Raw genomic sequence first — 25,940 nt, 5'->3', positions numbered from 1 at the left:
CAGACACACTTTTATTTATTTTTAAATTGTCGTTTTCTTTGTTCATAGCACAAAAAATTTAAAACCGCAGAAATGTGTCAATTACCACCAAAAGAAAGCTCCATTTGTCGGAAAAAAACAAAACAAAAAAAAACACACATCAATTTTATTTGGGTACAGCATCGCACGACCGTGCAATTGTCAGTTAAAATAACAGTTCCGGATCGCAAAATGGCCCATTTATTAAGGGGGTAAAACATTTCAGGGCTGAAGTGGTTAAATCATGATCTTGCTATAGGTGTAGGGCATTTGCCTGCCTCTCAAAGTCTGACTTAAAAACTCCCAGAGATGACATCCATTGATCCATGACATGTCCATTATCTCCTCTGTGGCAGAAAGCCTGAGCTCAAAGCTTCTATGACAGGGGAGAGAGAGCACATGTGAAGGGGTCTGAATCAGCTGGGAGTGTCCTAGTAACGTCCTAGCAACAAAGCAACAAGGCAAGACAGGATGATTCCATCTCTGGGAGTTTTTCAGCCAGGAGGTGTGTAAACGCACCTATAGCAAGTGCATTATTCAACTTTGGTCAAAGTTGTAGTTTGTTTTTATCTACAAGTGTCACTTACCTGCACAGAGACCGTTTTTGTTATTTTTATAATAAAAAAGGAAAATAAACCCTTTAAGCTGAGATAAAACAAACAAAATTGATCGGAAGACATGTTTAGGTGCTGGTTTGTACTTCACCAGTAGAACTCTCCCAAACAGCTATTGCTTCCCAAAGATAATCCTAAAGACACGGATATTACAGGCACATGTGTATATTAATTCATCTCGATACAAAATATCATTGTAAGTTTGGGTGATATGAGCAAATTTGACTGCAATCTAGAATATCACACTCCCATTGAGGCACACAATGATTTGCATGTAATGGCTTTTATCACACAAATGGAAGAGCGCTCCCATAATTGCCTTTTCTATGACCTTCAGATGATAGAAAAAAAAAAAAAGATGTGGCAAGCATGTGAAGAGAAATCCAATCTCTTTGAACATGTACACATTTAGAAATGTGTCTGCATGATGTGTACATAATTGTGACATAGTCTAGTATTTCATGTTATCCCCGCTGTTACCTTGAGATTCTGAATTGCGTTCACCAAAAAGAAAATTGCTCAAATGTCAGTTTTCAGCATTATTAGTGGAGTAGTCAGGACCGCTGATAGGGGGTACCACCAGGCCTCCCGTAGGGGGTCCGGACAGCAAATTGATCAGTGCAGCAGAACGGGAGAAAAATTACAGAACAATGCACTGTGTCTCTCCCTCCAGCAGCTGAAAGCCGGTTACCCCCCCTCTCCCTCCCGCTGGCTTTCAGCTGCTGGAGGGAGAGAGACAGACCCAATGCACTGTTCTGTAATCATCCTCCTGTCCCGCCACACCGATCCCCCTCCCTGTGCTGCCCACATCTGAGTCCCCCATGTGCCTGGGCCCCCTCTTATTTCTCCACAGCGCCACCGGTTTCTGCAAATGGAGAGCGGGGGAAGTTCAGTAAATATGTCAGTCAGCAATAAGATGTTAGGGGTCTGTTGAAGTAATCCCCCCCCCCCACATTTTTAAAATAGAAAATAAGTTTTAAAAAAATTTTACTTTTTTACATTTTTGTGTCAGGTAGGCTGTATGGAGCCATGTGATTTCTAACGTCTGCTCTTAGAGTAGTGATTTATGTAAAGAAAGAGAATTAACGTGTGTACACTAATGGCCCTGACCTGTAACCAATCCCTAATATCACTCAGATACTAACACTTAATATCACTCAGATACTAACACTTAATATCACTCAGATACTAACACTTAATATCACTCACCCAAACCCTACCTATTAACCCTTGAAGCAACTTCAAGCTTAATCACCTCCAGTCTGGGCTAATTCTGACAATGTTGGATAAAATACACTTTAATTAATTTTAAAAAGGCACAAAAACAATATATTACCCAGTTTTTTGTAAAATATAAAAGATGATGTTACGCAGAGTAAATAGATACCAAATACTTCACAATTTAAAATGTTATCCGCCCATGGAATGGTGCCAAACTTCAGTACCTGAAAATCCTCATAGGCAACCATTTAAAAGACTTTACAGGTCACCAGTTTAGGGTTATACAGCAGGTCTGGTGCTAGAATTATTGCTCTCAATCTGACATTTGTGGCGATAACTTGCATGTGTGGTGCGGTGGGTGTTTACATATTTGTACGTGAGCACAGACATACGAGGGCACACACAAAAAAAAAAAAAAAAAAAAGTTTCCTTTTATTTAAATAAACTTTTTTTTACACCGTCTATTTTTTTTTCTTCATGTATATTGCTATTACAAGGGATGACAGGTACTCTTTATTGAGCGATCGGGTATCTATTAGACCTCTTATATCTCCTTTGTCCTCCAAGGCAGCCCATCAAACCGCGGGCCTGCCTCTTGTCCTTGGCAAATCACAGGAAGCCTTGTTTTTACAGATAACATATACAAAGCTTTTGCTGAATGGACAAGAAACATTCAGGCCAACTCTATTTTGTTCCAGCAAATGGGAAGTCGCACGTACTACTGAGGAACACAGTGCCGTTTATGATGTGTAGCTGATTCTACTACAGCAGCATATCAGTTAATAATGGCAATTGTTTGTTTGAGCCAGCTTTTCCCAAATACACTATAAAATCATAGTAAACACAGAGTTCCGCTTTAAGACTTGACATACATTACTATGTGATGGGATCTCTTTACTTGACAAAACCTCATATTTAACATTTTCATCTGTGTATGCTGTATTGCAGAGATTTTGTCTCATCTGTTAGCCCTTGTACACACGGTCGGACATTCCGACGGAAAATGTCCGATCGGACCGTGTTGTCGGATAATCCGACTGTGTGTGGGCTCCATCGGACTGTTTCCGTCTGAATATCTGGGCTGGAAGAGCTGGGCTATAAAACCTTCCGACAACATGATCCGATCGGACTTTGTCCGATCATGTGTAGAGAATTCCGATCGGACAAAGTGCCACGCATGCTCAGATCAAATTCCTAGACCAAAGCTATTGGCTACTAGCCTGAATGTAGTCCCATCGTAACGAAATAATGTCATCACGTTACGTACGATCGGATTTTCGGACAACTTTGTCCGACCGTGTGTATGCAACAAGTTTCGGACAAAATCCATCAGACAAAATCCGACGAATTTTGTTGTCGGAATGTCCGACCGTGTGTACAAGGGCTTAGACTTTAAAAGAGGTTCCAGGGTGTCCAAGAATGAAAGCATCAATGATTTTGATAGGCCGCTGGCTGAACACTGCACCTGTGCCTACCAGGCGCCCAAAAAGGACGGTTTTACGCAATGTATGTGCCAAACCGCTGGCTAGTATAAGCCTATAACAGACACAAAAATATGTCCTTATTGGGACTGGAACGAACAAAGGCAAGAGTGCTCCCCACATAGCTACAATGCTGTCCTTATGAGTAAGAGCATCTAGTGCGAAATACGTTGGGCTTGGTTCAGACCTACGGGTGCGACCAGGGCCGGGCATATTTCTGCACGTAGGGCAGCCAGCCCATTTATTTCAGTGGTCCGCCTTAAGTGGGAAAAAATCCAGAAAAGACATCTCTGACTCTTCATGATGCGTTTGTGTTTTCAGATGCATGGTGATACCACTGACAATTGATGGCATCACCATGCGTCTGCTAGAGGGCAGTGCCCTAGGTTAGGTTCACATCTATGCATGTCAGGAATGCGGGCAAAATCGTGTGCGGTCCCAACACACAGAAACACGCTGTCCTTTAGCATCCCCACACATCTGCAAATGTGCGCATTTTCGCACACAACCAATCAAGCAGTGCTGCAGCCAGTGCAGCGTGTTTTTTGGAAGGGACTTCTTTTCTGTGATTTTTGCGTGAGGCAGCCCACTGAAATGAATGGGCTACTCTACATGCAATGTGTGGGAACGTACAGAAACGCACTCACGCTTGATCACACCTATAGGTGTGAACCAAGTCTTAACCTCCAGAAGATTTTTCATGACCAGGCCATTTTTTTTTTTTAATTATCACTGTTTTTTTTTTTTTTTTTTTATTATTTGCAATATAAACAAAAATATATACAGCAAAACTTGAAAAAAAAAACAACAATATATATATATATATATATATATATATATATATATATATATATATATAGTTTTTTTTTTTTGTTTGTTTTTTTATAAATTTAGGCCAAAATGTATTTCTGCTAAGTCTTTGGTAAAAAAACAAACAAAAACAAAGTGTATATGATTTGGTTTGCGTGAAAGTTATAGCATCTGGTATAGATTTATATTCATTCATTTTTTTATACTAGTAATGGCAGTGATCAGAGACTTATAGTGAGATTGTAATAGTATGGTGGGCAATCCGACGATGGCTGGGAGGTACACTAACTGACATCAATAGGGACACTAATACAGTGATCAGTGCCAATACTATACACTGTCACTGTACTAATGATACTGGCTGGGAAAGGGTTAACATCTAGGGGCGATCGAGGGGTTAAATGCGTGCCTAACAATGTTTACTGTGTGTTCTGTGCTGCTTTTATTAAGTGATATTACAGTTTCCCTGCTTTGCAGGAAATAAAAAAAAAAATAAAAAAAAAAAACAGCAAGATCGCCTGTCAGTGTTCGGAGCTCTGTGTCGTTTACAACACAGAGCTCACTTTCCTGAATGACAGAGCTAGTCAGGGGCTGCCAATCATTGTCTGGCACCCGCTGATCGGCTTGTGCTGTACCAAATCACAGCTCAGCCAGGGCAATGTGTGAGTGCGCCCTACCCGGAAGCTCTGATCACGTATCAGATACATCATCCAGCGCCCTGCCACAGTTTATCTGCATGAAGCAGTCGGCAAGTAGCTAAAGTGGAACTAAGCCCTCCTATCCTTTTCAGCAAAGGAAGCTGCCATCTTAGCCTCTGATCTGCAGTCATGGTGCTGCACATGTGATCAGTTACAACACCAATCATTTGATCATTTGACAGCTTTGTTGAGAGCACAAGCAAATGTGACATTTAGCATTCTCAGAATGTCTTGAATGTAACTTTTTAAACCACTAAATTGATACGTTTAGTTCCATTGTAAAGTGGAACTAAACCCTCCTACCCTTTTTTTCAAGCAAGGAAGCTGCCATCTTAGCTTCTGTTTTATCTTCAACTGCCATTATTCTGCACGCATGATCAGTTAGGATTACCAGCCATTGAATGCTTTGACAGGTTGAGAGCAGAAGCATGCCTTGAATATTACCGCTTTTTAGACCCCTTTCACACTGGGTTGGTTTGCAGGTGCTATTGAGCTAAAAATAGCGCCTGCAAACCGACCTGAGACAGCCGCTGCTGTGTCTCCAATGTGAGGGCTTTCACACTGGAGCGGTGGGCTAGCAGGACAGTAAAAAAAAAAGTCCTGCTAGCAGCAGAAATCAATGGGGCAGGGCAGCTATCCCGCCAGCAAAGCGCTTCTGCAGAGGCGCTTTACGGTGGTTTTTAACCCTTTCTCGGGCGCTAGCAGGATGTAAAACTGCCACGCTAGTGGCCGAATAGCGCCACAAATCCGACGGTAAAGCACCGCTAAAAATAGCGCCGCTTTACCGACAACGCACCTCCTGCCCCAGTGTGAAAGGGGCCTTAAAACCGTTAATTCGATAGGTTTAGTTACACTTTAAGAACCTTGGTTGCTGCAATTCTGCTGTTTGCAGTTTGGAGATTAAGACCCCTTTCACACCGAGCCGCCACTGGCGTCAGCGGTAAAGTGACGCTATCTTTAGCGCCGCTTTACTGTCATTTTAGCAGCGATATACGGCTGCTAACAGGGGCTAAAACCATCCCGCTAGCAGCCAAAAAAGGGGTTAAATCCGCCCACAAAACGTATAACAGTGCTGCCCCATTGATTTCAATGGAGAGCAGCGGTGAGTTCTGCTGCTGGCAGGACTTTTCCTGACGTCCTGCCAGTGCATCACTCCAGTATGAAATCCCTCAGGCTTTCACATTGGAGTGCATGGAGTAGCTGTTTTAGGGCGTTTCGGAGGCGCTATTTTTAACACTATAGCACCTGCAAAACGCTCCAGTGTGAAAGGGGTCTTAAACTTAGGATTGAGAAGGGGGCACCTGGAACCAATTTTTGGCTTTGGAAGTTTGTCTATCCATATCCGGCAAGGTCAGTGTACAAACACGGATCTGATGTTCAACATGTCTGCTTCGGAAACGCCTAGAGTATTAAACCATCCTGCACCTTGATTTTCTACTACACATTTCAATCAAACTCAGTTACAGAGAAGCTGTTGATGAATTATAAAATATTCAGCCAAATAATAAAAAATTGACATCATCTATACAATAATCACGCTTCAGTTAGACTCAGTTATGTGTTTTGGTTGCTGTGCATTGCTCACCTCAAAAAGACCACAAGGTGGATCTACTGCCTAATTCTTCCATGTCACAACACAAGTCTGCCTAGCAACAGTATCTACCAGTAAAGACATCCAGCCAGCCGTATTGCCGATTTCACCACAAAGAACACTTTATGTTACTTATCTTGACAGACAATTAATGGTCTACAATAATAGATACTAAAAGAAGTTGTACATTATGTTCTTGCATTATCATAATTCAACTACATCCACTGAATGTTAAATAGCTGCACTGCATAGGCTGGAAGACGCATATGGCACGCTGCAGCTATGCGGGCTACTCTCCGTGCATTTCAACAATAATATTTACGCTGCAGTGACAACTTTGATTTGCACGTAGGGCAGGCAAGCAATCCATCCAGCTGCTGCTCAATTAGTGCAGACGTTGTACGTGGTAACCTGGAAGCTGTATAGCCTTATTTAATAAAGAATGCTAATGCTTCGGTGCAGTAACCCATAGCAACCAATCAGAATTCACTGTGCGGAAGTAATACCTGTATTAGATATGTTCTGATTGGTTGTTAGGGATTACTGCACCAAAGAAGTAGCAATTATGTCAAACAAATGGCACAGAGTAAACTGAAAACACAGCACTTAGGCTACTCTCACACTGGGGCAGGGGGCACTAGCGGTAAAACGTAGCTAATTTTAGCGATGCTTTACCGCTGTTTTAGCATCGCTTTTGTCGGCTGCTATCAGGGCGCTTTTAACCCGCACTAGCTGTCAAATAAAGGGTTAAAAGAGCCCCGCTAGAAGGCGAAAAAAGTGCCGCGTTTTACCGCTAACGCCCCCCGCCCCAGTGTGAAAGTAGCCTAAGTGCTGTGTTTTCAGCCATTGAAATTAATGGGCACCACTGCCGAAGCGATTTGCAGGCGCTTTGGCAGCAGTGCTCATTGAATTCGATGGCAGGGGCGGTAAAGATACTGCTTGCAGGGCTTTTTCTAACATCCTGCAAGCACACCGCCCCAGTGTGAAAGCACGCTCACACTGGGGCTGCAGGGGAAGCGTTTTTTTTAGGCGCTATTTTTTAGCCCAAAAGCACCTGAAAAATGCCCCAACGTGAAAGGGGTCTAAGGGTAGATTCAGACCAGATGCAATGGGACTGCACTGGGTGGTTATTCCAGCGCAGATTGCCCCGCATGGACAACGCTAAATGCCGTGCCTCCTATATGCCTGGTTCACACCACTGCGTTGCGGAAACAGAGCGATCCACTGAGATCAGTGCATCGTTACTGCTCTGATCTCAATCCGATCATACTGCAATGCAGCAGCTGGTGCAAATCAGCCCGTAGGTTTAGTAGAACCACTTAAAGCAAAATTAACCACTTCAACACTGGGCCGATTCTTACACTTCTCACATATATGTAAAAGCTACATTTTTTTTAGAAAATTATTTAGAACCCCCAAACACTTTGAGATAGAGATTATATATATATATATATATATATATATATATATATATATATATATACACACACACACATCTCAATGTTCAGGGAATCCAGACGGATCACAGGACACAGTAATGTATAATAACTTAACAGCTTCGTGGCAGCAAAATAGCACAACAGAAGATCTCACCGATTTGAAGAGTTCAGAACTGCCATCACAGTTAAACAGTCCTTGACTTTTGGAGAGGGTAACTTCCCCTGCTAGCAGGATTCCAGCCAGGATACTGACATGCAGCCTCACAGCTGTACACAAATTCACAGTCTCCAGCCTTGTCTATACTCCTCCAATTTCCTGTCTTTTTTAAAACCACTTCCTCTGGCCAGTGAGTTAAAGCGGAAGTAAACCCATCCATAAAATGGGCATGCCGGAAATGTAACACTCCCATTGGTTGTGCTCTCAATAAAACTGTTAAACCATCCAATGGCTGGTGTCATGACTGATCACATGTGCAGCATCATGGTAGTTTTATATTAAACAGAGGCAAAGATGGCAGCTTCTTTGGCTGAAAACGATAGGGGGGTTTACTTACACTTTAACCCTGTTTTTCCCTTAAAGGGACCACAGTCCAAACAGAGGGGAAATATAGCATCCTTTCTGGACCCAGCCCCCACGTCCTGTACATGTGCCCTCTGCCCCAACGTCAAGGCGATGGAGGCAACAGTGGAGCTCAGACAATCGGCTCAGAAGAGGGCCTGTGCTCCACTACAAACGTAAATTCCCGAAGTGCCAGGAACCAACGGTTAACACTGGCATTTATCCCTTTACCTTGTCTCATCCATGTTAAAGGACCCTACTCTGAAATCAGCCTAAAATTTCCTCCCCAAGAGATAATATCCAAGAGATTCTAAGGCCCACTAAATGGCCAGACACTCTCGTTCAACTAAGGCATAGTTTTTCTCTGCTGCTGTCAAGTTCCTACTGAGGAAGGCTACCGCATGCTCCTCGCCCTGAACAACCTGTGAAAGAACCACTCCTAAGGCCACATAAGAAGCATCTGTCTGAACAACAAATTATTTTGAAAAATCTGGCGCTATCAGGACAGGATGTTGGCATAGTGCCAACTTGAGTTCCAAAAAAGTATTTTCAGTATCTGCATTCCACTCAATCATGACCGATTTCCGACCCTTAGATCGATCAATGGAGCTGCCAATGTGGCAAAGTTAGGTACAAACCTCCTGTAATATCCCACCATGCCCATGAATGCACGTACTTGCTTCTTTGTGAGGGGGCGGGACCATTTATGTATAGCCTCTACCTTGCTGACTTAAAGCGGAGGTCCACCCTAAAGTGGACCTTCTGCTCATCGGAACCCTCCCCCCCTCCGGCGCCACAATTGGCACCTTTCAGGGGGGAGGGGGGTGCAGATACCTGTACAGTACAGGTATCTGCACCCACTTCCGGGATAGCTCTCTGCGGATTACGCCCCTTTCCACAAGTGCCCGCCCCTTTCCGCAAGTGCCCCGCTGCCTGCTGGGAAACACACAGATCCCAGAGGCAGCGGGGACCGTCCTTATTGCGCAGCGCGACTCGCGCATGCACAGTAGGGAACCGGGAAATGAAGCCGAAAGGCTCCATTTCCTGATTCCCATACCCAAGATGGCGGCGGCAGCACCCGAGAGACGATCTAGAGATCGGCTTCGGGTGCCGACATCGTGGGCGCGCTGGACAGGTAAGTGTCACTATTTTAAAAGTCAGCAGCTGCAGTATTTGTAGCTGCTGGCTTTAAAAAAAAAAAAAAAAACGCGGAGTCCCGGCGGACTCCCGCTTTAAGGTTTCACCAGCCCTTTGCCTACGATATACTAAAGCACATTTTTTAGGGTTCACTGTAAACTCCTACTTCCAACGGGAGTCCATCACTGCCTGGACTTTGGGTAAGTGTCTGCTAAAAATGACTATGTTGTGCAAATATACAAAGGCATGCTCCCGATGAGGTCTTAAAACCCTATCCACTGCTTGCTGGAAAATGGCTGTAGCAATTTATAGTCCAAAAGGCATTCTTCTGTATGGAAAACTCCACTCTGGGGTGAAAAAATTTTTTTTTCTCTCTAGCAGCCCTAGTCAATGGAATTTGCCAATATCTTTTTGTAAGGTCTAATGTAGTGATATACCCGGCTGGACCTAATCCCTCAATAAGCTCATCTACCTGGGGCATGGGTATGCATCAAATCTTGAAACTTCATTAGGTCTATGGAAATCGTAGCAGAATTTGCAGAGTCCCATTGGGCTTCGGTACCAACACAATTGGGTTTGACCACTCTGTGATTCTTTAATAATCTCCAGGTCTAACATCTTAGTCACTTCATCTGAAACGGTCTTCCTCCGAGACTCTGGGATACGGTAAGGCCAGACACAAACTTTGACCCCTGGTTTCATGATAATATCATGCTCTATGACATTAGTTAGTCCTGGCAAGTCTGAAATTTTCTCTTTATTTCTCTGCAAGAACTCCTTTACTTGCTGACTTTGGGTTTTAGGCAGGGTATTTGGTACTTGGACACTGTCCACATCAACCTGTCCTTCCAGGGCTTTAACACATTCACATTACATATATGTGAAATGGCTTCCTCTTGCCTGGTTGAACTTTATAATTTACAGTGCCTTGCAAAAGTATTCGGCCCCCTTGAACTTTTTAACCTTTTGCCACATTTCAGGCTTCAAACATAAAGATATAAAATTTTAATTTTTTGTGAAGAATCACCAACAAATGGGACACAAATGTGAAGTGGAACGAAATCTATTGGATATTTTAAACTGAAAAGTGGTGCGTGCAAAATTATTCGCCCCTTTACTTTCAGTGCAGCAAACTCACTCCAGAAGTTCAGCAAGGATCTCTGAATGATCCAATGTTGTCCTAAATGACTGATGGTGGTAAATGGAATCCACCTGTGTGTAATCAAGTCTCTGTATAAATGCACCTGCTCTGTGATAGTCTCAGGGTTCTGTTGAAAGCGCAGAGAGCATCATGAAGACCAAGGAACACACCAGGCAGGTCCGTAATATTGTTGTGGAGAAGTTTAAAGCCGGATTTGGATACAAAAAGATTTCCCAAGCTTTAAACATCCCAAGGAGCACTGTGCAAGTGATCATTTTGAAATGGAAGGAGTATCAGACCACTGCAAATCTACCAAGACCTGGCCGTCCCTCTAAACTTTCAGCTCAGACAAGGAGAAGACTGATCAGAGATGCAGCCAAGAGGCCCATGATCACTCTGGATGAACTGCAGAGAACTACAGCTGAGGTGGGAGAGTCTGTCCATAGGACAACAATCAGTCGTACACTGCACAAATCTGGCCTTTATGGAAGAGTGGCAAGAAGAAAGCCATTTCTAGATATCCATAAAAAGTCTCGTCTAAAGTTTGCCACAAGCCACCTGGGAGACACACCAAACATGTGGAAGAAGGTGCTCTGGTCAGATGAAACCAAAATCCAACTTTTTGCCCACAATGCAAAACGATATGTTTGGCATAAAAGCAACACAGCTCATCACCCTCAACACACCATCCCCACTGTCAAACATGGTGGTGGCAGCATCATGGTTTGGGCCTGCTTTTCTTCAGCAGGGACAGGGAAGATGGTTAAAATTGAGGGGAAGATGGATGCAGCCAAATACAGGACCATTCTGGATGAAAACCTGTTGGAGTCTGCAAAAGACCTGAAAATGGGACAGAGATTTATTTTCCAACAAGACAATGATCCCAATCATACAGCAAAATCTACAAAGGAATGGTTCACAAATAAACGTATCCAGGTGTTAGAATGGCCAAGTCAAAGTCCAGACCTGAATCCAATCGAGAATCTGTGGAAAGAGCTGAAAACTGCTGTTCACAAACGCTCTCCATCCAACCTCACTGAGCTCGAGCTGTTTTGCAAGGAAGAATGGGCAAGAATTTCAGTCTCTCGATGTGCAAAACTGATAGAGACATACCCCAAGCGACTCGCAGCTGTAATCGCAGCAAAAGGTGGCTCTACAAAGTATTAACGCAAGGGGGCCGAATAATTTTGCACGCCCCACTTTTCATTTTTTTATTAGTTAAAAAAGTTTCAAAAATCCAATAGATTTCGTTCCACTTCACAATTGTGTCCCACTTGTTGGTGATTCTTCACAAAAAATAAAAATTTTATATCTTTATGTTTGAAGCCTGAAATGTGGCAAAAGGTTGAAAAGTTCAAGGGGGCCGAATACTTTCGCAAGGCACTGTACCTCCCCCATTTCTTCCACAATTTCAAAAAAGGCCTTGCCATCTGGCCAAAAGGTTACTTTCCACAGCGGGAATCAGTACCACCACTCAATCCCCCACTTGGAAGTGCCTTATTTTAGCTGACCTATTATAGGCCCGTCATTGAGCCTCGTGGGTTTTGCATTTTTTTATTTATTTTTTGACCAGTGGCATGACGCTTATGATCTTTTGCTGCATGTGGGAGACATTCAGTGAAGGAAAAAAGTTTATGATCCCCCTGCTGATTTTGTACGTTTGCCCACTGACAAAGAAATTATCAGTCTATAATTTTAGGTAGGTTTATTTTAACAGTGAGAGACAAAACAACAACAAAGATATGCAGAAAAACGCATTTCAAAAAAGTTATAAAATGATTTGCGTTTTAATGAGTGAAATAAGTATTTGATCCCCTATCAAGCAGCAAGATTTCTGGCTCCTGGGTGTCTTCTATACAGGTAATGAACTGAGATTTGAAGCACTCTCTTAAAGGGAGTGCTCCTAATCTCAGATTGTTACCTGTATAAAAAAACACCTGTTCGCAGACGCAATCAATCATATTCCACTCTCTCCACCAAGGCCAAGACCAAAGAGCTGCCCAAGACCTACACAAGGCTGGAATGGGTTACAAGACCATCGCCAAGCAGCTTGGAGAGAGGGTGACAACAGTTGATGCAATTATTCGCAAATGGAAGAAACACAAAATAACTGTCAATCTCCCTTGGTCTGGGGCTCCATGCAAGATCTCTCCTCATGGAGTTTCAATGATCATGGGAACGGTGAGGAATTAGCCCAGAACTACACGGGAGAATCTTGTCAATAATCTGAAGGCAGGTGGGACCATGGTCACCAAGAAACCAATTGGTAACACACTACGCTGTGAAGCACTGAAATCCTGCAGCGCCCGCAAGGCTCCCCTGCTCAAGAAAGCACATGTACAGGCCCGTCTGAAGTTGATAATGAACATCTGAATGACTCAGAGGAGAACTGGGTGAAAGCTCTTTGGCATCAACTCAACTTGCTGTGTTTGGAGGAGGTGGAATGCTGCCTTTGACCCCAAGAACACCATCCCCACCGTCAAACATGGAGGCAAAAACATTATGCTTTGGGAGTGTTTTTCTCCTAAAGGTACAGAACAACTTTACCAAATCAAATGGACAATAAACGGGGCCATGTACCGTCAAATCTTGGATGAGAACCTCCTTCCCTCAGCCAGGGCATTGAAAATGGGTCAGAAAATGGGTATTCCAGCATGACAATGACCCAAAACAAGGCCACAAAGGAGTGGCTCAAGAAGAAGAACATTAAAAGGTCCTGGAGTGACCTAGCCAGTTTCCAGACCTTAATCCCATAGAAAATATGTAGAGGGAGCAGAAGGTTCAAGTTACCAAACGTCAGCCTCAAAACCTTAATGACGTGGAGTGGGACAAAATCCCTCCTGAGATGTGTGCAAACCTGGTGGCCAACTACATGCAATGTCTGACCTCTGTGATTGCCAACAAGGAGTTTAGTCACCAACTACTAGGTCATGTTTTGCAAAGGGGTCAAATACTTATTTCACTCATTAAAATGCAAAATCAATTTATAACTTTTCTGAAATGCCTTTTTCTGGATATTTTTGTTGTTATCCTATCTCTTACTGTTAAAATAACCCTACTAGTTGTAAGGCTGGCCGCAGGCCAGCCTGTATTTGTAGGAGGAGCCTGAGAGGGCTATTTAAACCTCCTCCTCTGTCAGGGCCAGTGTCGGTAGGTTTTCTGGGTTCCCACCCACCCGTTCCCCACTTTCATACATTCTCATAGTATTTTGTTCTTATTCTTACATTCAGGGTATGCCCTCTTCTCAGGCATACTGACCAGCTAGGCCAAGGCACACCTCAGGCCTTGGTTCTTAGGAGTATCGCATTTCCCGCTTGAAGACTCTGACTACAATTAAAATTATAGACTGATCATTTTTTCGTTAGTGGGCAAACGTACAAAATCAGCAGGGGATCAAACACTTTTTTCCCCATTACTGTAATAAAGAACACTCTTATGTTGAATAGGGTCACTTTCCCATTCCTCTTTAACAAATTCAAGCAATCCACAGGGTCTACGCCCATACACCAACTCAAAGCGTGGAAACCCAGTCAAGGCCTCGAATGGCAAACAGGAGAGTCGGTAACAGGCAGTCCCAGTCTTTCCAATCCCTTTGTACCAAAAGCGCATGTGTGGGGGTTTGAATGTCTTTGGGAGTTACCTAAATGGCCTACAACTATAGTAAGGGCATTTTTCAACTTTGGTCAAAGCTGCACAGTTTGCTTTTATCTACAGGCACCCTTTACCTGCATGGGCAAGTTTTTGGTAGAGGTGAACTAGGCCTTCAAAGTGGTTGTAAACCCTTACAAACCACTTTGACCTACAGGTAAGACTAAATTAACACTTACCTGTAGGTCCAAGAAATATCTCCTAAACCTACACTGATTAGGAGATATTTACAAAAAGACAGGCAACGCTGTCTACTGCACATGCGCCATAGACAGCGGCGAGCAGGAGCACTGAGCATGCCGCTGCTAATGGCAATATGCCGTTAGTGGTGGCTCCCATGGCCATGCGCGGGAGTGATGTCATCACTGCTCCTGTGCTGCGAGTGGCCAGCGATACCCAGAAGAAGATGGATGCTCCGTGCTACAGGGGACATTGGTGACATCGCTGGCTCCTGCATCAGGTAAGTGACACATAATGGGCTACTATGCGATGCATAGTAGCCCATTATGCTTTACCTTTGCAGGGAGACAAAGAGGAAGTAAACCCATCAGGGTTTACTTCCTCTTTAATCTATTATTTAAGATATTGAGCAGCCAAATGTTAGATCTTTATACAAACAGCACCTACAGATAAATCTGATATACGCACGTGAATAAAAAATTTGCCTTTTCAGTCATTTAATAACAAAAATATTGACAGATGAATTGATGTACTGTAGAAAAAGTAAGTATACTCTTGGCTTCAAAGTATGGTATTGCCTCCTGCTGCAAATTGTATTTATTGGTATATAATACGCACTTTTCACCCCGAAAATTGGGTGCAAATAGTGTGTGCATATTATACTCCAATATGTCAAATTTAGCTGCCTCGGAGGGGACAGGGAGGGGGGCGGGATGAGCACCATCAGATTACATACAGTGAAAATCTCCTTTTTACTTGGCAGCCTCTGTAATAGGAAGTCCTGTCTCCTGGGCCCCCATTGGACCACTATTCTGTTTATCATAGGAGATTCTTACTGTGTGTAATTTGTCGGCGGTGGTGAGGCTGATGCATTGATGGCAATGGTAAGGCTGCTGCATTGATGGCAATGGTGAGGCTGCTGCATTGATGGCAATGGTGAGGCTGCTGCATTGATGGCAATGGTGAGGCTGCCGCATTGATGGCAATGGTGAGGCTGCCGCATCGATGGCAATGGTGAGGCTGCCGCATCGATGGCAATGGTGAGGCTGCCGCATCGATGGCAATGGTGAGGCTGCCGCATCGATGGCAATGGTGAGGCTGCCGCATCGATGGCAATGGTGAGGCTGCCGCATCGATGGCAATGGTGAGGCTGCCGCATCGATGGCAATGGTGAGGCTGCTGCATCGATGGCAATGGTGAGGCTGCTGCATCGATGGCAATGGTGAGGCTGCAGCATCGATGGCAATGGTGGCAATGGTGAGGCTGCTGCATCGATGGCAATGGTGAGGCTGCTGCATCGATGGCAATGGTGAGGCTGCTGCATTGATGGCAATGGTGAGGCTGCTTTGATGGCACTTGTGAGGCTGCAGATGAGCATTGATCTGGCCGCAATGATGGCAATGGTGAGGCTGCTGACCCTTATTTTGCTTCAAAGTTCCTAATTTAAAATTTACATTTTTTTCCTGAAACTTCCCTCTTAAAATCAATGTGCGTGTTATACGCCGATAAATACGGGTACTTCTTGTATGAATTTTGCATAACTGCCCACCATTCTCTGACATCTAAAGTTTTTAACCATATCTCCATGACAAACTACTTCAGTTATAAGATGTTTGTGGGATTCTGTTCATTAGCTGCCCATTTCAAAAACCCCTACACAATTTTAAAGGGAATTAAAGTGACACTAAAGCTTTGTTTAGAGAGCTCTTCTACTAGGGGGCTATCTGATGTGGGGAGGAGCCAAGAGAGCCGCCGAGGGACCCCAGAAGACGAGGTTCATGGCCACTCTGTGCAACGAGCTGCACAGTGGAGGTAAGTATGACATGTTTTTTTTTTTTTTTTAAATAAAAAAAGCTTTACAATCACTTTAATTCCAAATGCAATATCAATGTCTGTCCTTAGAGATCACTATGTAAGTAAATAGTCTCTAAATACAAGAGGTCTGTGTATTCCTACTTGAATCTCAGTGTCTTTGTGTATTTCTACCAGATCTGTGCAGTAATCCAGCATGAAACCTTGCCTCTGTGCAGGAGCTTCCTGTAATAAAGACTGATGATTGCTGCTCTCTCTCCTTGTGCAGGGTGACTGGTCTTTCATCCACCCTCTCCTGTAGTGAGCAGATCTGTTGGATCCCTCCCACAGCTTTGCTCTCTGCACAGGCTATGTGCACTATAGTGAAGATGCATGGGTGTGCGCAGCCCATTGCATTAGAGTGTGCACACAGAGCTCAAATATATATATATATATATATATATATATATACAGTGGTGTGAAAAAGTGTTTGCCCCCTTCCTCATTTTCTGTTCCTTTGCATGTTTGTCACACTTAAGTGTTTCGGAACATCAAACCAATTTAAACAATAGTCAAGGACAACACAAGTAAACACAAAAGGCAATTTGTAAATGAAGGTGTTTATTATTAAAGGTGAAAAAAAATCCAAACCATCATGGCCCTGTGTGAAAAAGTGATTGCCCCCCTTGTTAAAACATACTATAACTGTGGTTGTCCACACCTGAGTTCAATTTCTCTAGCCACACCCAGGCCTGATTATTGCCACACCTGTTCACAATCAAGGCATCACTTAAATAGGAGCTGCTTGACACAGTAAGGTCCACCAGAAGATCCTTAAAAGCTACACATCATGCCGAGACCCAAAGAAATTCAGGAACAATTGAGAAAGAAAGTAATTGAGATCTATCAGTCTGGAAAGGGTTATAAAGCCATTTCCAAAGCTTTGGGAATCCAGCGAACCACAGTGAGAGCCATTATCCACAAATGGCGAAGACATGGAACAGTGGTGAACCTTCCCAGGAGTGGCCGGCCGCCCAAAATTACCCCAAGAGCGCAGCAACGACTCATCCAAGAGGTCACAAAAGACCCCACAACAACGTCCAAGGAACTGCAGGCCTCACTTGCCTCAGTTAAGGTCAGCGTTCATGCCTCCACCATCAGGAAAAGACTGGGCAAAAATGGCCTGCATGGCAGAGTTCCAAGGAGAAAACCACTGCTGAGCAAAAAGAACATCAAAGCTCATCTCAATTTCTCCACAACACATCTTGATGATCCCCAAGACTTTTGGGACAACATTCTGTGGACCGATGAGACAAAAGTGGAACTCTTTGGAAGGTGTGTGTCCAAGTATATCTGGCGTAGAAGGAATACTGCATTTCATAAAAAGAACATTATACCAACAGTAAAATATGGTGGTGGTAGTGTGATGGTCTGGGGCTGTTTTGCTGCTTCAGGACCTGGAAGACTTGCCGTGATAAAAGGAACTATGAATTCTGCTGTCTACCAAGAGATCCTGAAGGAGAATGTCCGACCATCTGTTCGTGTACTCAAGCTGAAACGAACTTGGGTTCTGCAGCAGGACAATGATCCTAAACACACCAGCAAGTCCACCACGAATGGCTGAAGAAAAACAAAATGAAGACTTTGGAGTGGCCTAGCCAAAGTCCTGACCTGAATCCTATTGAGATGTTGTGGTATGACCTCAAAAAGGCCGTTCATGCTCGAAAACCCTCTAATGTAACTGAATTAGGACAATTCTGCAAAGATGAGTGGGCCAAAATTCCTCCAGGACGCTGTAAAAGCCTCATTGCACGTTATCGCAAACGCTTGGTTGCAGTTGTTGCTGCTAAAGGTGGCCCAACCAGTTATTAGGTTTAGGGGGCAATCACTTTTTCACACAGGGCCATGATGGTTTGGATTTTTTTTCACCTTTAATAATAAACACCTTCATTTACAAATTGCATTTTGTGTTTACTTGTGTTGTCCTTGACTATTGTTTAAATTGGTTTGATGTTCCGAAACACTTAAGTGTGACAAACATGCAAAGGAACAGGAAATGAGGAAGGGGGCAAACACTTTTTCACACCACTGTATATACATACACATACACACACTATATGGTCAAAAGTATTGGAAAACCTGCCTTTACACGCACATGAACTTTAATTGCATCCCAGTCTGTAGGGTTCAATATTGAGTTGGCCCACCCTTTGCGGCCATAACAGCTTCAACTCTTCTGGGAAGGCTGCCCACAGAGTTTAGGGTGTCTGTGGGAAGGTTTGACCATTCTTCCAGAAGCACTGTTGTGAGGTGAGGCACTGATGTTGGACTAGAAGGCCTGGCTCACAGTCTCCGCTCTAATTCATCCCAAAGGTGTTCTATCGAGTTGAGGTCAGGACTCTGTGCAGATCAGTCAAGTTCCTCCACCCCAAACTCACTCATCCATGTCTTTATGGACCTTGCTTTGTGCACTAGTCCAAATCATTTGGTGGAGGGGGGATTATGGTGTAGGGTTGTTTTTGAGGGGTTGGGCTTGGCCCCTTGGTTCCAGTGAAGGGAACTCTAAAGGTGTCAGCATACCAAGACATTTTGGACAATTTCATGTTCCCAACTTTGTGAGAACAGTCTGGGGATGGCCCCTTCCTGTTCCAACATGGTTGCGCACCAGTGCACAAAGCAAGGTCCATAAAGACATGGATGAGCGAGTCTGGGATGGAGAAACTTGACTGGCCTGGCATCAACCCGATAGAACACCGTTGGGATGAATTAGAGCGGAGACTGTGAGCCAGGCCTTCTCGTCCACATCAGTGCCTGACCTCACAAATTCACTTCTGGAAGAATGGTCAAACATTCCCATAGACTCACTCCTAAACCTTGTGGAAAGCCTTCCCAGAAACGTTAAAGCTGTTATAGCTGCAAAGCATGGGCCAACTCAATATTGAACCCTACAGACTAAGACTGGGATGCCATTAAAGTTCATGTAAAGACCGGTGTCCCAATACTTTTGACAATATAGTGTCCACGACGTGATGTCGTCATGTAAGAGGACTCCAGTGGCAACCTGTGAAGCTCTGGTGAACTCCATGTCCAAGAGGGTTACGGCAGTGCTGGAAAATAATGGTGATCACTAAAATATTGACACTTTGGGCCCAATTTGGACATTTTCACTTAGTCACTCACTTTTGTTGCCAGCGGTTTAGACATTAATGGCTGTGTGTTGAGTTATTGTGAGGGAACAGCAAATTTACACTGTTTTACAAGCTGTATACTCACTACTTTACATTGTAGCAAAGTGTAATTTCTTCAGTGTTATAATAAAATATTTACAAAAATGTGAGGGGTGTACTGCTCCGATTGTATATTATTTGGGTAATGCACTCTTTATTAAATAAAAAATGGCTGCTTACATGTCAGTAGCTAGAAATAGGCCAGACTGAGAGTGTAACGGCGTTCCACGCCACTTCTGACGTTACTTCCGGTCGGTGTCATTCACTTCCGGTCGGTCGTAACGTCTTCCGGTATGTGTTGTTTACTTCCGGTTTTGCGTCCTACACGTTACGTCACGGCGCACACCTCGTGACTTCATCAGGGACATGTGCACCGTGACGTAACGCATAGGACGCAAAACTGGAAGTAAACAACACATAGCGGAAGTCGTTACAACCGACCGGAAGTGGATGCCGTGGACTGGAAGTAACATCAGAAGTGCCGTGGAACGCCGTTACACTCTGAGCCTGGCCTATTTCTAGCTACTGACATGTAAGCAGCCATTTTTTATTTAATAAAGTGTATATTATTTGGGTAATGCAACGGAGGCCCATTAATTTTACATGTGAATACCACTATGGAGTTTGAGTGACCATTTGTTTCCCAACCCAACCTGTATTGCTGGACTGACCTACAATCACAGACGTGGGGATAAGATCTTTATAAGAGCGCTTTCCCCAAGCCCATGAGTTAAGGGCACTGAGAGCACTTCATAGGATTCACAAAACACTTTAATCATAGGAATTGGGAGTGAATGGACACAGACCTTTGGACAATTTGCTGCACTTTATTTGTATTTTGCACAACTGGTAGCACCTTATTATTTCCACAGTGAATGCACTTTAAAAAACACTATATCACTGGACTATGTTGAATGCATATTGAATGCATCACAGAGTCATCACTAGGAGTGCACTTTATACAAACAGATATTGTATTTGATTATTATATGCACTGCTGTTAATGCACTTTATTGTTCAAGCACTTTATTAGCCTTTATTACTATTATTTGCAGTAATTTATTTAATTAATTTGATCATTGGATCACGGAGGTTATGCGCTAAGTCATATACATTTGGATGTATTTCGTTTTCTTGAGTTTCATGTGAGTGGTGATCACTTTAGATTTGGCAGCATTTCCATATATATATATTTTCTTTTGGTTGTGTAGTGGCGCAGAAGTCCACTTTTATAAGTGTCAGAAGTGTATTATTATTATTATTATTATTTATACTTTTATTTTTTTATTATTTTTTACAATATGATTTTTTAATTATTTTGTTATTTAAGGAGCCCCATTGGGGTTCTTTGTTGAAATATCAAACAGACCCCTGGTGTCCCACTTTTGAGACACAAAAAAGGGACACAGATTCCCCAGTCCCTTTTTTTGCAGCCTCAGCTGCATTGGACAGTGAATGAATGGGAAATGCTCTGTGCTGAGGAGCTTCTTTTTCATTCACAAAATTAAGCATAGTAAACACAGACAAGGTTGATCAGCTTGCATTGGGGTGATTAGGCACATCAGGCACACCCTGTGCGCACACCTATGTGATGATGTCACTGCTAAATTTACAAGATAACTGGGTTTGCCTTAGGCTGGGTTCACAAGTGTGCAGTGCAAATTCCAGCTCCGGTTTCTCTGCAAAGAGAAGTTGTTCAGCGGTTCCTCTGCATTGTATCTGCGGATCAGCTGACCTGGGAGAGGGGAGAGGGGGGAAGTGTAGTGAGGAGGGGGAGAAAATTCATGTTCAGAACGGAACGCATCTGCAAATCATATGCATTCCAATAGAAGATTATGTGCCTGCAATTCGCACGGCAATGCTTAGGAAATGCACATGTTTTCTCCAAAGCGGAGAAAACTGTACCAGAGTGCTACAGAATAGTAATACACAGTACAACAACACTTTATAAACAGCATCCCTGAATAATAACCATGTAATACACAGTATCTGTTAACCACTTGCCGATCAGCCGCAGCAGTTTTACTGCGGCAGAATGGCACGGCTGGGCGAAGCGATGTTATGTTATGTCGCTTCGCTCTGTGGCCACTAGGGGCGCACGCTCCCTCTGCACGCCCCCTGAGCCAATGCGGTTACGATCGCCGCTGAGACACAGAGAACCGGGATTTGTGTGTATTTCCGATACTCTGAGGGGAGAAGTGACAGATCGTCTGTACATACATCTCTTCCCCTACACAGTCCCCTCCCCCCTTCAGTTAGAAACATAAACAGGGAACACAATTAACCCCTTCATCAGCCCCTAGTGTTAACTGCCAGTGACATTTTTACAGTAATCAATGCATTTTTATAGCACTGATCGCTATATTAATGCCAATGGTCCCAAAAATGTGTCAAAATTGTCAGATGGGTCTGCCATAATGTCACAGTCCCTATAAAAAGCGCTGATCGCCGCCATTACTAGGGAAAAAAAAAATCATAATAAAAATGCCATAAAACTATCCCCTATTTTGTAGACGCTATCATTTTTGCACAAACCAATCAATATATGCTTATTTCGATTTTTTTTTTTTTTTTTTTTTACCAAAAATATGTAGAAGAATACATATCAGCCTAAACTGCGGGGGGGGAAATATGTTTTTTTTTATATATATATTTTTGGGGGATATCTATTATAGCAAAAAGTTAAAAAATATTGTTTTTTCAAAATGGTCGCTCTTTTTTTTGTTTATAGCGCAAAAAATAAAAACCGCAGAGGTGATCAAATACCACCAAAAGAAAGCTCTATTTGTGGGAAAAAAAGGACATCAATTTTGTTTGGGTGCAACGTCGCAATTGTCAGTTAATGTGTCGCAGTGCCAAATCGCAAAAAGTGCTCTGGTCAGGAAGGGGGTAAAATTTTCTTGGGCTCACTTCGGCAATTCTGGTACAAACATAATGCTGAGCATTTATAATAATACTAGCAAAGCAAATGTTCCCAAAAGTGTTCCCAAATGAATTTTTCCATTATAAAGGAACATTGCATAGTTTTTATTTATGTCTAAGAATCTAAGCGTGTTATTTGCGGAAATAGTCTTGTTTTTCCTTTTGTCCTGACTTTATATACAACCTTCAATTCACTGTGTGGGAAGGTAAAGGTATATGCAAAACTCCCACAGAACATCACAGTGTTATAAATAGCTCTATTCTTTCCTGCTTATGAGTAAGAGCTTTCAAGTATCAGCTACAGTCTATTTATGGCACCCAAAGCATATAATATTAGTTACTTGGGGAGTGAAATAATGAACGCAGGATAAGATCTACACATTGATTGATAGAAGATTAGGCCCAACGTGGCACGTCAGTGTGGTGGGGTACAATGATCAATTCAGAAATAGAAAAACAATCAACATCGTTTACAAATCACTGGCAAACACAGACTGAAATCTTTTATTTGATTTAGAACAAACTGCCTCCACATCACCTATATAGTTAAATTAAATTAGAAAAAAAGCCAGTCGAACTATTCTTAAAAATGTTCCCTCCCTTCTCACCCTTTCTATCCTGCCCAATGTGTCTAAAACCAAAAAAAAAAAGTGTACTTACCCATTTTTAATCAGCTCCAATCCAGTCATGTGATCCTGCAGCTCTGGCTCCCATGGTCCAGCTGTTGTCAGCTTTCTGCTCTCCCCTGCAGCAGCCATCCACTGACACAGGGGAGCCAGAGCTGTGGGATCATGTGACCAGGCCAGAATAAAATAGGTAAGTATACACATCAATTTTATACAGGTAAGGCAGGATAGGTAGAAGGAGGGAGGAGAGAATGTTATTTAAAGACTAGTTAAATGTAGGTTTTTCTCCCACTTTAAAGTGATTATAAACCCTCACCTTGTAAAACAATCCGTTCAGTTTAAAATAGAAATAAAAGGCAAAACATCTGTGTATAGATTAAAAAAAAATCATAAATACCTTTTTTCCCTTTTTTTTTATAAGTAGTCACATGACCTCTGTTCTTAGCTGCTTAAGAGCTGAGGGAGGAGAAGCTGCAGCACACAGATGCCAGTGATTGTCTGTGCTGGGAAGGAAGGGGGGGGGGGTGTCAGGACAAGTCTGACCATTGGAGGAGAGACGGCTGAGTTCCCAACATAGCTAGAGAATGGGCCACGGTGTGTCTGCTTAGTGTGGTCAGTTTTATAATATGAAATCAGAGGGACTGATAGGAACAGCAGGGATTTTATACGAAGAAAGCAATACGAAGAGAACAGGATACTTTTTCATACAAGGGCATGGTACAGCAGGCACATATCAGGAATATGAAATGTTGGGTTTAGAAATGCTTTAAGTCAATTTGTGTTGGATAAAGTTTTGGATAGAATGGGGAGTGTCAAGTGTTTTTATTGCTAAATGCTCAATGCTAAAAGCTCAGTTAAAGAAACGTACCCCTACGTACTATCATGGTGACAAAGGCTTCCAGCAAATAAATCTACAACAGTGACAAAAAGGGCAGTACAAGGGGAACACCAAGCAGGAGGTTTAAAGTGGTTGTAAACTCTCCCCCATAACTTTGTCCCATGTAAATCAGCATAAAAAAAACCCCAATGAACACTGCTTGTAGATATCTCCTTACTTGCTTAGTATTGTTATCCTTTTTGTTCTTTAGAATGACGTCACTGAGCATGCCCAGATCTCCCCTGATTTACGGCACACTCTCTGTGTGCTTGTCTATCTGTTATCAGGACTTCCTACGGCACACCACTGATATCCCAGGAGGCTGCAGAATCATTCAGAGCTTCCTCCTACACCCCCATGTGACATCACATGCAGTGTATACCTGGCCATTACTGCAGTCTTATCAGTTGAAACTGATAAGACTGACAAAGGCAAACATTAGACAATTGATACAAGTAAATACTATGAAATAAAACAAGTCAGCTATGAACAGGGAAGCAGGGTTGCCATAGAAACATTGGATTGAGAAGTAGACTTTGTTAACAGTACAGGAAGTGCTCAATGTAAGGGCAGAAATACACTCCACTGTGGACTCAGAAAACTCTGGAAACAAGTTTTTTAAAGTTTCTTTAAACCGTAAGTAATATGCGATTTGGGAATGATTACAGTGGCTATAGTTCGATAATTACTTATTACAATGGACTAAATGAAAAGAAGCATCAGAGTTGGAGAGTTTATTTCCTCTTTAATCCTTTCCCACTGTATCCAAAACTAGTTTAGGCAGAACATAAAAAATATCTAAACATACAATAACCAGAAGAGAAAGGAGTTATCAAAACATGTCCAGAAATTTCTGGGTCCACAGCGAACCATGGTGGTGATGGCATCATATTGTGGGGAAGCTTTTCATCAGCAGAGTGTTGAGGACTGGTCAGCGTTGAGGGCGGAATGGAAGAAAACCTTTTTCAATGTGCTGCAGAACTGAGACTGGGAAAGACGTTAACCTTGCAATAGTCTAATAACTGTAAACATACAGCTAAGGCTACAATGGATTGGGTTAAAACCAAGAACCTGATATCTTAGGTGGGCTAAACACACATAGATTTTTTTTTCAGCCTACAAGCTGAATGAAAATAATCAAAGATGCCTCTATTCAAGCTATACAGCACGAATGGTTGAATCTTCCGCTGCTACTATTGTTTTCTAACAGCCAAACGCTGTGTGGCCAACAATTTACACCCAACTCCTTTGATTTTACAAGCGGATGGACATCTGGCCCATCTGGGCCACCCTACAAAGTGAGTTTGATCAGTGGGTGGTTTTGGACACTTTGATCAGTGTATGGCCAGCTTTGAGATGCCTTAGATCCCTTTCACACTGAGGCAGTTTTCAGGCATTTTAGCACTGGAAATATCCTCTGCTAAGCACCTTAAAACTGCCTTCCCATTCATTCAAGTGTGGCTTTTTACACTGGGGTGGTGCGATTGCAGGACGTTTTCCTGATAAGTCCTGAAAGCAGCATCGTTGGTGTGGGTTGGGAGCGCTAAATAAATGCCCTGCTCATTGGAATTAATGGGCAGTGCTTCTGTAGCGCCTGAAAAGCTCTTAGGAAGCGCCAAAACACAAGAGTTTTTAACCCCTTCTTTGGGGTTAAAAGTGCCCCCCTAGCGGGCAAAAATCACTGCTTAAACAGCAGTAAAGAGCCGATAAAATGAGCAGTGATTTACTGTGAACGTGGCCACAACCCCAGCATGAAAGGGGTCTTACAATTTGTTGTAAGTTGTAAAATTGCTGTTCCACAACAATTTTTCCCCAAAAAAAAAAAAATAGAAATAGAAAAGGCAAACAAATTACATATTCCATGCAGACAACTGGTATATGCTTACCCCTAAAGACTTTGGGGCTAATCGCTGTGAAACTAATAAATATCTAAGTCTTTGTTATTCAGTGTTTGTAACAC

General features: G+C 42.9%; 1 protein-coding gene across 2 annotated transcripts in view; it reads right to left on the bottom strand.

Moving 5' to 3' along the window:
- Positions 1 to 25,940, bottom strand: part of SLC4A8 (solute carrier family 4 member 8) — a 317,175-nt gene that overhangs the window by 246,629 nt on the left and 44,606 nt on the right. Inside the window, exon 1 of one of the 2 annotated variants that reach the window (XM_077483708.1) lies at positions 8,027 to 8,130. The exons of the other annotated variant lie outside the window; for it this stretch is intronic. The gene's annotated coding sequence lies outside the window, so the exon portion shown is untranslated. Of the gene's footprint in view, positions 1 to 8,026; positions 8,131 to 25,940 lie in introns of those variants that run through there. 2 annotated transcript variants of the gene reach the window in all.

The sequence above is a fragment of the Lithobates pipiens genome, unplaced genomic scaffold, assembly GCF_037356315.1.
Source record: "Lithobates pipiens isolate NorthernLeopardFrog02 unplaced genomic scaffold, aLitPip1_a1.2 Scaffold_16, whole genome shotgun sequence".
NCBI classification, from domain to species: Eukaryota; Metazoa; Chordata; class Amphibia; order Anura; family Ranidae; genus Lithobates; species Lithobates pipiens.
Note: the sequence above shows the minus strand (reverse complement) of the source record. Positions and strands in the feature narration are given on the sequence as shown.